This window comes from Coturnix japonica, chromosome 31 (assembly GCF_054131305.1).
Source record: "Coturnix japonica strain WE chromosome 31, WE-NBRP24, whole genome shotgun sequence".
Lineage (NCBI taxonomy): Eukaryota > Metazoa > Chordata > Aves > Galliformes > Phasianidae > Coturnix > Coturnix japonica.
The window spans coordinates 2052515-2065058 of record NC_140693.1 but is presented as its reverse complement, the minus strand read 5'-3'; positions in this window follow the sequence as shown (position 1 = coordinate 2065058).

The window sequence follows — 12544 nt, the reverse complement described above, 5'->3', positions numbered from 1 at the left end:
TAGGACCAGCCCAACTTACTAAAACACTTTAATGAGCAATCCGAACTGTCTGGATCAGCACGGTTCACTTGGAAGGGACCTTCACAGATAAACCTGAAGAGGTGAGGCGACTGCACTATCTAAACCTTAAAGCATATAGGACCTTAAAGCATAAGCTTAAAGCACAGAAGCATGACCAGCAGGTCGAGGGAGGTGGTGCTGCCCCTCCACACTCCTCTCACTGAAACCCCATCTGGAGCACTGCACGCAGTTCTGGAGCCCTCAACACAAGAAGGACTTGGAGATGTTCAGGCAGGTCCAGAGGAGGGCCATGAAGGTGATCAGAGAGGGCTGAAAGCACCTCTACTATGTGCACAGGCTGAGAGAGATGGGGCTCTTCAGCCTGGAGAAGACTCCAAGGAGACTTTAGAGTGGCCTTCCAGTATCTGAAGAGGGCCTACAGGGAAGGCTGGGGAGGGACTTTTCATAAGGGCAGGTAGCAACAGAATGAGGGGAAATGGCTTTACATGGGAAGAAGGTAGATTAGGATTGGATATTAGGAAGAAATGCTTTACTGTGGGTGTGGTGAGACACTGGAGCAGGTTGCCCAGCAAGGCTCCAATATGATTGCTTTGCAAGTTCCAAACTATGGCTAACAGCTAATGGAAGTCCTCAGTCCAGCAGCACAAAATTTTATATTATCTTCTTAATATTCTAATTGTGGATTTGACGTTCATATAAAGAGCAGAAGGGAAATTACTCTTAGAGCTCAAGTCATCTTTCACAGCCTGCGTCAACAAGAGCAGCACCTCACAGCCTTTGGTTTGAAGACCCGGACCACAAGCTAGCTAATGATTTTACACAGAATTCCAGAGTTCAAGTCATTGTTTATGTTAGGGCTGCAATTCTACTGAAAGCCTTCCAGTTCATCACACTTCATTATCAATGGCACCACAGATACCTCACAAAGAAGCATTATGACACCACAAAGGGGCATTATGACGTCAGAAAGGGCATTATGACATCACAAAGGGCATTATGAATCACAAAGGAGCATTATGACATCACAAAGGAGCATTATGACGTCTCAAAGGGCATTATGACGTCACAAAGGGCGTTATGACGTCACAAAGTAGCATTATGACATCACAAAGAAGCATTATGACACCACAAAGAAGCATTATGACATCACAAAGGGGAATTATGACGTCAAAAAGGGTCATTATGACGTCTGAAAGGGGCATTGTGATGTCACAAAGGGGTGTTATGACATCATAAAGGGGCATTGTGACATCACAAAAGAGCATTAAGACATCACAAAGGGGAATTAAGACGTCACAAAGGGCGTTATGACGTCACAAAGAGGCATTATCACGTCACAAAGAGGCATTATGAAAACAAAGGAGCCTTATGACGTCTCAAATGGCATTATGACATCACAAAGGGCATTATGACGTCACAAAGGGGCATTAAGACATCACAATGGGTCATTATGACGTCAGAAAGGGGCATTATGGCATCAGAAAGGTGCATTATGATGTCACAAAGGGTGTTATGATGTCACAAAGGGGCATTATGATGTCACAAAGGGGCGCTGGGAAAAGATCTCTGTGTGGAGATTGCTTCTACTAGAGGTAGTTCTATAAGACTGTTATATAGAGCTGTGCAGGGGCTGTAAATCTGTCTGCAGAGGGTGATGATCAGTTCCAAGTGTCTGCAGTCAATGCTCATGGACAGAGCCCATCCAACCTGGCCTTGAATGCCTGCAGGCCTTGAATGGGGCATCCACAGCCTCCTTGGGCAACCTGTTCCAGTGTGTCACCACCCTCTGAGCAAAAAACATCTACCTAAGATCCAACCTATACCTCCCCAGTCTCAGTTTTAAACCATTCCCCCTTGTACTATCATTATCCACCCTCATAAACAGCCATTCCCCCTCCTGTTTATACGCTCCCTTCAAGTACTCAAAGGCCACAATGAGGTCTCCCCACAGCCTTCCATTCTCCAGGCTAAACAAGCCCAGATCCCTCCACCTTTCCTCATAGGAGAGCTGCTCCAGCCCTCTGATCATCACAGTGGCCCTCCTCTGGACCCCCCCCAACAGCTCCACATCCTTCCCAGGCCTGGACACAGTGCTGCAAATATGGCCTCACAAGAGCTGAGCAGGAGTGGACAATCACCTCCCTCTCCTGCTGGCCACCCCTTTTTCAGTGCAGCCCAGAACACACATGGATCTATCTTTTCCATACGGATATTCCCATCTGTGTACATATATATACCACACCTACACCCCCACAATCTGCTACAACTCCATAGAATTTTCAAGGTTGGAAAAGACCTGGATGATCTTATGATCTTATGATCTCAGATCTTATGATCTGGATGATCTTATGATCATCCAGTCCAACCATCACCAATACTTCCCAGTTAAATCACATCCCTCAACACAACACCCAAACTTTTTGTGAACTTCCCAGGGTTGGTGACTCTACATGAGAGAAAAGGGCACTCAGATAAGGGATTCTGCATTTGCTATTAGCAGAGGTGGGATGAGACCGAGCACTGCCCCAGCTCCTGGGATAATGCAGAAGGGCTGAGACCTTCCAGCTGCTTCCACCCAGGGTCACACAGCAAAGCCGACCCTGCAGGAGTCTGCATCATTCTTTGCATGGCATTGCTAAGAGGAAGATCCCCCCCCTACCCTTGGCTCTACACTCCAGCTGCTGTCTGCCATCTGTAAAGCCACCACAGCTCTCCTACTGGAGTTCCCATCTGCACAGTGACAGCTTGGTTTCTTCTTACTGTCAAAGCAGCCACAGCCTCAGTGCTTCTCAAATCTCCCCTTTTCAGCTGATTTCCTCTTTCTTGTGGCTGGGCAATTCCTCCCTCTCACAGTCATCCCTCTGCCCCACTCTGTGCCCACAGACCCAGAGAGGGCACACAGAGCCAGCCCTGTCCCAGCTGCTGCTGCTTCACATCTGACAGTCTCAGGAGCTGAGATCCAGGCCGAGACAGCAATGCCCAGACATGGTTTGTAGGACGTTTGTGAGAGGAAATAGGGAGGCTTGTTGCAGCGATTCTGCACGGACTCAGATGTGAACGATCCAAATCGTTTATTACAAGTTCTCACATCCCTTATATACCTTCACAAGTTGTTATTTTCTAACTTTCCCATCCGCCCTTACAACTTTCCCAAACATCTTACATGTCAACAAAGCATTCTACAAAACACTTTTCAACTGTCCATGCAGGCACATAACCAATCAGAGCTGTGAGACTCTTCTTCTCCTTGCAGAGGTGTCCTTGGTTCCCATGCTGTTTATCTTGCTCCACAGCTGCTGCTCTGAACAGCTTTTCTTGTATTCCCACAGCTTGTGATTAAACCTGCCCCCTAAGGAGGAAGGCAATGCTGCCTGCAGCCCCAGCAGGCATTACAAAACATCCCCATTTACAGGAGGGTTTTAAATAGCACAATTCAGGAACTACAACTGCACAAATTCCCGCATGCCCTGGAATAAGTTTGGGAATGGACATGGTTCTACCACCTGTGCAATGCCATAGAAATAACAACCATCCACCTGTAAACCTCCATCCTCTCCCCTGCTGCACAAAGGGAAGCTCAACAGCAGTGCACAAATGTCCCAGCAATGTCTGAGCACTGCTCTGTGCATCCCAACCTGCTCATCCCATCCACTCCTGGCTGGGCAGCAGGATTGGGGTGGCACATTGCAATGGGCACAGAGGAACATGGAAGCCCCACACATGTGAGGAAGGGGCTGGCTGTGCTCCACACTCACGTTATCAGACGTGATTTGCCCTTCTGTGGGGAGCCTCTGCTCTTTCCCAGCTCATCCTCCAGCGTCTGGGATTCCAGGATCTCATTCAGGCTCTTGTTGGCTGCGGGGCAGCTCCATGAAGAGCCTCCCCTCCACCGACCGGCACACAACAGCCGCTCCCGCGCACTGCGGCTCAGCCAATCGGAGCCGGCGGAGCTGCCGCTGCCCGATGGGACCCCCCCCACACATATTGACCCCCCAGACGAGGAAGAGGAGGAGGAGAGCGACGAGGAGCTGCCGCAGGAGCTGACGTTGGGGCGGGGGGGCAACGCGGGGGGGGGGTCGGCAGTGGGGGGTGGGGGAGGGGGTGGGGCAGCATTACCCCCGGACCCCGTGGACCCCCCCCAGCCAAAGTGCTGCTCTCCGACCCCCGCGGGCTCTTTGTGCAGCCGCTGCCCTCCAGTTATAGGACCCCCCCCCCCATATTGCGCTTTGCTCACCCCCACCTCCGGAACCCCCCCCCCACTCACCACATCGCCCCCTCCCCCCCCAGGTGGGGTTATGGGGGGTGGGGTGGGGTCGACGATGTGCCGTAAGCCGCACCGGGGTCGTGTGACAAACCCCCCCCCCCATCAAGATGAATGGGGCGCTGTCGGGGGGGGGCTCAGCCGTAAGGATAAAGCGGGGGGGTTAATGACGGGGGGGGGCAGTGCTATAGGGAACGCAACTAATCTAAGCCCCCCCCCCCCACATTAACACCCCATTGTGTGTGGGGGTGGTGGGGGTGGGGCACACAATAACCCCCCCAAAGGCCAAACAGCCCCAACACCCCCCTCAAAGCCGCTGACTTACGCTGTGCCCCCCCTGCATGAAGGGCCCCCCCCATCGATTGAGCCCCCCCCAATCCCATCTATAGTTGAGAGCTATGCTTTTTGTAACCCCCCCCTTTTAAAGCCCCCCCCCCACAATGTTGTGCACGATGTGCTGCCCCCCATGAGCCCCTGACCCCCCCCCTTAAAAGATGGGGTGGGGGGGGTGGTCTCGGACCCCCCCTCCTTTAAACGATGGGGTGGGGGGGCGGATTGTCACTGCCCCCCAACACCAAAATGGACACCCCCCTTTTAAAGGATGGGGTGGGGATGGGGGGGTGGGGGGTGAAGGTGATCTCGCCCCCCCCCCCATTAAAACGGACCCCCCACCCCTTTAAAGGATGGGTGGGGGTCGGTTACGGGCCCCCCCGGCGCTGTGTGTGTATGTGCCCCCCCCCCGTTTTGCTCCCCCCGTGGCGCAGTGTGCTGGGAAAGGATCTCTGTGTGGAGATTGCTTCTACTAGAGGTAGTTCTATAAGACTGTTATATAGAGCTGTGCAGGGCCTGTAAAGAGAGTTGAGGGGGACTCTAGTGGGCATATGGGGCTGTGGTGGGCAATAGGAGGACTAGGGGCTCTAGGGGGCTCTGAGGGTGTGTAGGGGTTGTGGATCAGGTTGGATCTTAGGAAGATGTTTTTCACTCAGAGGGTGGTGACGCACTGGAACAGGTTGCCCAAGGAGGCTGTGGATGCCCCATCCCTGCAGGCATTCAAGGCCAGGCTGGATGTGGCTCTGGGCAGCCTGGTCTGGTGGATGGCGTCCCTGCACATAGCAGGGGGTTGGAACTGGATGATTTTTGGGATCCTTTTCAACCCAGGCCATTCTATGACTGTACAGTTCCATAGTGGAACAAATATAATATGCTAACTATGTAAAACATGGAGTCAGACCTGTGTGATTTGTCCACACCAGGAGGTGATTAGAAAACAATTTGTAAGCTACAAAGCTGCTTGCTGGAAAGGAAAAGAAAATAAAACTACAAGAAAAAGGGAAATCATTTCTTCCTGAAAATAGGAAGAATTATAGATCTGACATGAAATTTGAGTGAAGCTCCTGATTTTATGAAGCTATTCCCATTATTTTCTTGGTGCTGTGTTTCCCAAATGAGTGGTTTCTGGCTCTGCTGCAGCACCAGTCTGCATGTGAACATCAACTCTGTTCACCATCTGGGAAGATTAGGACTTCCCTTCTCCTACCAGCACCACTGAATTACAGTTACTCAGTGGTTAAACAAAGGAATCCTTAAAGAAGGGTTTACAGCTGTCCTGTTGTCTGAAGTGCTTGGGGCATTCTGATGCTATTAAGCTCTATGTATTAACAAGTTAAAAAAGAAAAGGTAGGCATCTGATTGTTGTGACAGTTTCTAAGCGATTTGGAAAGCTGTACCACCCAACCACTCCTTCTATTTGATGGAGGTGACAAAGCTCAGTTTAATTTCTGACTGCTGTTTAAATTCTGAAGCTCGAGCTGGTTCCTGGAGCAGAAAAAGCTCGGAAGCTGTCCCTCCTACAAGCAGGCACCTCTGAGCAAAATATGACATCTCAGTTTCTGATGGTAAGGTCAGGAGATCTGATTCCAGCATCTAGCTTTTGGCTTAATACTGTGTTAGTGGGACCTTTGGCATCTAGCACTTAATGATCTTGAAGGTTTCTTCCAACCCAAGCCCTCCCATGATCCTATGATTCTGTGATTTCATTCAGGTTTATTGAGATGAGTTCTCCTGAATGTGCTGTTCTCCATATGATTATAATTGGAGTCCAGATGGGTGACTGAAACCAGACACCAAACTTTCTGATGGCCAAAATTAAATGAAATCAATCCTTTACTGTGTCAGTAGTCTGTAACTAGAGCCCATCAGGTAATTCCCAGCCTCCTGCCTGTATCAGTGGCTGCACACAGTGAAAAAGTCTGATGGGATTTTAACCTCTAAAATGTTCCAAAGCAACCAGAGGGTGAATATATTCACTATGTAAATACCTGCAGGAATAAGCTTGTCATGTATGTCCTCAGGTACCACAGTAGTTAATGGTGGGACTCAGTAGGTCATGCTGAAAGTTGAGTCTGCTGATTTTGAAGGTCTTTTGAAGGTCTTTTCCAGCCTACATGACCTTATGCTAATATTTCTGAAATTTATTTCTGTTCAGCTCCCAGAAAACCTCCCACCCAGCCCCCAACTGACCCCGTGGTGAAAAATAAAACAGAAACCTCAGTGACGCTGGCATGGTCCCCTCCGAAGATGCACCGCCCCATTCCAGTCGATGGCTACATTGTGGAATGCAAGAAACTAACTGGCTTCACCTGGGTGAGGTGCCACGAGTCTCATGTCCCCGTCCCAGAGTTCACGGTGAGCAATCTGTCTGAAGAGGCTGATGATCAGTTCCGAGTGTCTGCAGTCAATGCGCATGGACAGAGCCCGTCTCTGGAATTCCCAGGGAGCATGCACCTTGGTAAGCACAAAAACCCCAATGGAAATGGGTCAGTGTGTGCTGAGCAGCTGTGTTGGTTCCCTAAAGATGCTTCCTTTGACTTTAAGGTTAGCAGTGCATTAACACACCAAAGGCTTTCCTTTATTCCTAGTTCTCCTATCTCCTATCAACCTCCAGCTACCACTAAAGTGATACGAGTTGTTTCTGTGACAGAGACATGAATATCCTTATCTTTTGATATCTCACATGTGCAAGAGGCAGAACTTTCTGTAACAGATCTTAAGCACAGAAGTGCTTCTTCTAGCACTCATGCAAAGGGAGAAGTAGAAATGTACCTATGATTTAATCTTCCATCTCTAAATGAGATACCAGACTTGCATCTAAAGAGCATTAAGACATACATGTTCTTCCTCAGACCCAGTCCTGGCTGTGAAATCCCCCCTAACAACTGGTGAAGCTGTACCTGGAGGGGATGCCATGTTTACTATTGACCTTACAACAACGTGCAAGCATGCCAGCTGATGAATGACTGCAGTTCACAGCTATTGGCCAGTGCATTCAGTCACCAGGTTTACCACTGCATGACCATAGAGCAGTACTTTCAGCTGCAGGTTCAGACAGCCTTTCTGATTGCACTGGAATAGTTTAGAAGTAGGGGAGCAATCATTCCAATAATATCTCTATCAATCAGCTTTGCATGACAAAGTAGAACAAATAAACATTCATGATGGGAGGACCTGTTTGTCATTGGGTGGAAACCTCTGCAGAAGCATGTTTAGAGCATTATTAATCAGTAGAAGGAGATGTTTGGTTGATTTTTACTTAGTAAATCCAGCAAGAAGACCAAATGAAATATCGTGAATTGCTCAGCACTGACACAATGATGAGTGCAGGAACAGAAGGTGATACTTTTTCAGAGATGTTGCAGCAAACATTGACCACGTTAGCCTGATATAAATTGAAATAACGAGGCCTTTGCTCCTGACAGGTGCTGCAGTGAGATTTACCAAGAAGAGCAAAGATGTAGAAAAGATCTGCGCTTGGCTGCGTGAGGAAGCCAAACTGCAGGCTGAGCTTTCAGACACAGGCGCTACTGTGGAGTGGATGAAGGATGGGAAGGAGCTCAAGGCCAGTGAAAATTATGAACTGCAAATTGTGGGGAAGAAACACACCCTGAAAATTCACAACGACTCAATGGATGATGCTGCAAGTTATCAGTGCATCTGTGAGGGGGATAAAATGCTCTATCAGCTTTCAGTGAAAGGTATATGACAGTCTGGGCTGTCCTCTTCCTGCCCAGGGCCAGCAGACTGCATTCACCTGACTCCCCGACAGTCCAGCTGTTGTCAGACAGCATCTGGGGTGTTTTCAGTGGCTGTTTTGACTTGAACTGGCCAATCTGCTTTGTAGAGCCATTTGATTTCTGTGTTCTGTCCTGTGATTCGTCCCTAAGATATAGAGGAAATCAAGGGAAAGACAGGAAAAAGAGCATCCCAGCCTTCCTGCTCTTCTGTCAGGGTGGCCACAAGAGATGATGTCAACATCTCTTTTTGTAGCAGTGATCCCAAATGTAGAAAACACCTGTGAAGAGTCACAGGGACTAAATTGATGGAGAGCAGAACTTCCTGCCAAGGCTTGTCAGCTAGTCTTAATTTTGCTTTTCTTCTCTCTCTTTGTCATGTTAGCATAATATTTCATACTGGCAGGTCTGCCCATAGAATTAACTGGCACAGGCTGCCCAGGTAGGTGGTGGGATCCCTGGAGGTGTTCAGGAGCTGTCGAGATGTGGCCCTGATGGATGTTATCAGGGGGCATGGTGGGGTGGGTTGGGGTTGGAATCAAAGGAGGACCCCCATGTATTTCATCGGGAAGCACTACTGGTAATAAGACCTTTGGAGCAAATCCTGGTAGGGCCACGCTCAGCTGGTCCAGTCTGGAGGCTGTTTCTCCTTACTGCAGTATCTGCAGTGAAAACCAGCAGCTGCTTTTGTGTGGTTGGGCTCACATCCAGCAGTGGTGACGGGACTACAATGATAAGAGACAGTTCCTGAAAAAATGAATGAAATTTGACTGTATGATAGGATGGAGTTAAATGTATTGACAGGATCTCAGTCATCCCAGTGTCCATCAGCTGGCTCTCGAGCTCCTAAATACAGGCATTCTGTAGAACGTTGTTGAATTTGTATTATACATGCGTGTTCTTGGAACTGCAGAACAAATGCATGCATAATCCAGACTTTGATTTTAGCAGCTCTGACTGCGCTGTCTCAACAGACCCAACTCAGTTGTGTGCGCCGTTTTGAAATGATATGTTAACAAGAAGTTGGAAAACAAGCTCAATTACCCTCAGTAAAATAGGACCGTGGACTTAGGCTTGAACTTTTGGCTAAGACAGTGGTGAGATTTTGAATCTTTGAAGTCAATTATTCCACTGTGTGTTAATAAGGGCCAGTTTTATCATCTAACTTTTGCACTCCAATTAATTTCCATAAAGGAATTCTTTTTTTTCTTTTTTCTTTTCAGTCCTAAGTGATATCTCTATCTTTTAGGCTTGATTTGTTTGCCAGGGGGTTACAGTGCAGTAATAGATACCCCCTCCATTGATTTCCTTCTAGTTTGCTTGTTCCAATTCTTTCCTCAGTTTTCCTATTTTAGACATTTTCTTGAAGCCTTGGGCTTCTTCCTTTGGCTCTGTCCCCTGTACAGTGTACGTCCTTCAACTTGTGGAGATAAGGTAATCTGGTACGTGGTTTATAAAAGCTGCCAATTTGCCAGCTTCTGAATTAGAATCTAGCAATTAGAACTAGGATTAAACGTGCACGTTTGATCTTATGATAAATGAATGCCTCATGGTCACCAATGTCCCTGCAGTTCTTTACCATCATATGTATTTTGTGTCTTCATATTTTGTTTCAGCACTGGCAAACTTCGTAATCAAAGAGACAAGTGGAGGAGTAATCAGGGCCGTTGCTGGAAAACAAGCTGAATTTGTTTCTGAGACCTCTGAAGCCAATGTCATGGTGAAGTGGTACAAAAATGGCAAAGAAATCAAGACCAGTAAGAAATTCACAATGGAAGATAAAGGGAAACTGCATAAGCTTGTGGCTTCAGCTGTAACGAAAGAAGACGAGGGAACATACATCTACACAATTGGAGATGACACTCTGATTTTTGATTGGAAAGTCTCAGGTAAGTTTGTGAGGCAAACATAGGATCACAATCCATGTAAAGCACTTCAGACTTAATTCATTTTATTTGTCCAACGCTGTGGGTTTCCAGTATTTAGGACAAAGATTGCATAGCTCTATTGAAGCAATTCTGACCTTCCTGTTGTCCCTATGCAAATCCACAGTATGAGCAAATAATGTAACTGTGTTGTGATGAATTCAAGACAGCCTTAGCTCCAGCTGGGGCTGGAGTCACGACTTGAGCCCTGACATCTGGGCTTCATTCATCTAGTTCATGTATTGCCTCAGCACTTACATCATCTTTAAACCTATGACTGAAATGGTCCTAAGTTATTAGCATGGGAATCCTGTCTCCTCTTTGGACAAATTAAACTCCACATTTGGAGAGTTGAGTGTCTCCTGCTGTACCCGAAGGACATTGTGATCTCTGAGGTGTCTCCCTGAGGTGCTGTAAGCACAGCCATTAGCTCATAGTGCAAGTAAAGCACTGTTAGGTCAAGCCTGGAGGAGTAATGCTTGTCACTGACATGTTCCTGTTCAGGGTGGAGCTGGAGGGTAAAATAACACAAGAAATTGTCATTGAAATTCAATATCTGTGAAATTCAGCTGGTTGCATTCACAGAACCTGGCGTTAAGATCTGTTTTCTGTTTTATATCTTGAGCCTATTTTCCATAACCCAGTTCTCATTTATGAACTGAAGCTCTACTGAAAGCCTTTCGCTGTGTATGCTCATGCTGCAGTGCAGCGCTTGTGACCTTTAACAGCACATTCACGTTCCTCTGATCACAGGATCCTTACGGTTGATTAAGACCCTCTAGTCTGACTGCTCACCCATCACCACCGTGATGCTCACCATCAGCTTAGCTAAAAACTCAGCAGAGATGATAGATCAAGCACAACACTGGATTTGGGGTGGCTAGAGATTCCTAAGATATTGAAGGATTGCTTGCAGGTGGTGTTGGTTCAGGTATTCACCCTGCATCCCACCTGCTGTTCTGTTTGGTTGAGAATCATGCATTCTGCAATTTCACTTTGTAATTCAAAGACCCTGGCTTTATCTGTTGAAAAACTGATCTAAAACAAGCCAAGAAGACTCCGTTGGAACTGGTTGATGCAGAACAAAGGCATCCCCAAAGGACAAGTTGCACTGTTTGATGAACATTATTGGATGAGAGCTAAGCTAAGATTTAAAAAGTTCTGGGGCTGTCTCTGAGCATCAAATACAGAGGAAGCCTGCATGATTCCCTGAGAATGGATACCTCCTACTTTGGTGTAGGGTTAAGGGAACACTAGCAGTAACTCCTATCACAAAATGTCGCATGGCTCAGACAAAATGCCATCAAGAGGGCTTAATTAGGAGCACCAAATGGTTGCAAGATGGTCTTAGGGCAGGGAAGTAATCTATCTATGTGATATTGATTGATGCTATTAGTTCTTAACAGCTTGACTCTAGAAGGACTGTTGTTCTTTGGTCACCTAGTTATAAAAGAATAAATGGCTCCTGTCTATTACAATTTTTAACGCATTTTTTGTTCACTGATGCCATAAATGTTCCTGGCATAGTAATTGGCCTTGGTATATTCAGTGACTGAAAGCAACAGTTGTTGCTCTAAGAAATGCAGTACAAAGCTAGGTCTGCCTGTAGCTGACAGCCATCAGCTTGCTCCTCAGGCAGGTTCTGTCTGTGTATGGGAGATCACAATGTGAACCACTGATTGATCAGCTGAGGCAAGTGTGGGGTCAGCTGTGGGAGCACAGGTGAAAGTTATGTAGCTGTGCTCCCTGGAGGGGTGGAGTTCGACTCCACCTCCTCTGAGACCTCATTTAAGGGCTGACCCTCACTGAGGCAGCATCTCTTGGAGATTGCTCACCAGGGAGGATCACCTCAGCTCTGGTGAGTTCCCTTTTCCTTATATCTTCTGTATTTCTACCATTTTACTTGTAATTGCTATCCTTGTTAATACCAGCATAGTTATTGCCAATACATTTGGCAAGCCAGGCAGGAGCCACTGACTTGGCATCTAGAAATATAAGGAAAAAAAAAAAATGTCCTTTGTGTGGAAAATCTTTAATTGGTACAAGGGGGAGAAGACCACCCCCTTAGGGACATGCCTTCCTGGACAAATTCCAGGTTTTGAGGCGTCCCCATATTACCAATTAGCAACAATTATTGAACAATGGGGCCCTTTAAGAGTACCAAATAACATGGACGCCTATTGTCTAACTGATTACTTTCTAGGACTACAAAAAGATATCTTAATTACAAAAGAAAAGCGAATGGCTGCTTCTATGGCAGCCTGGCCATT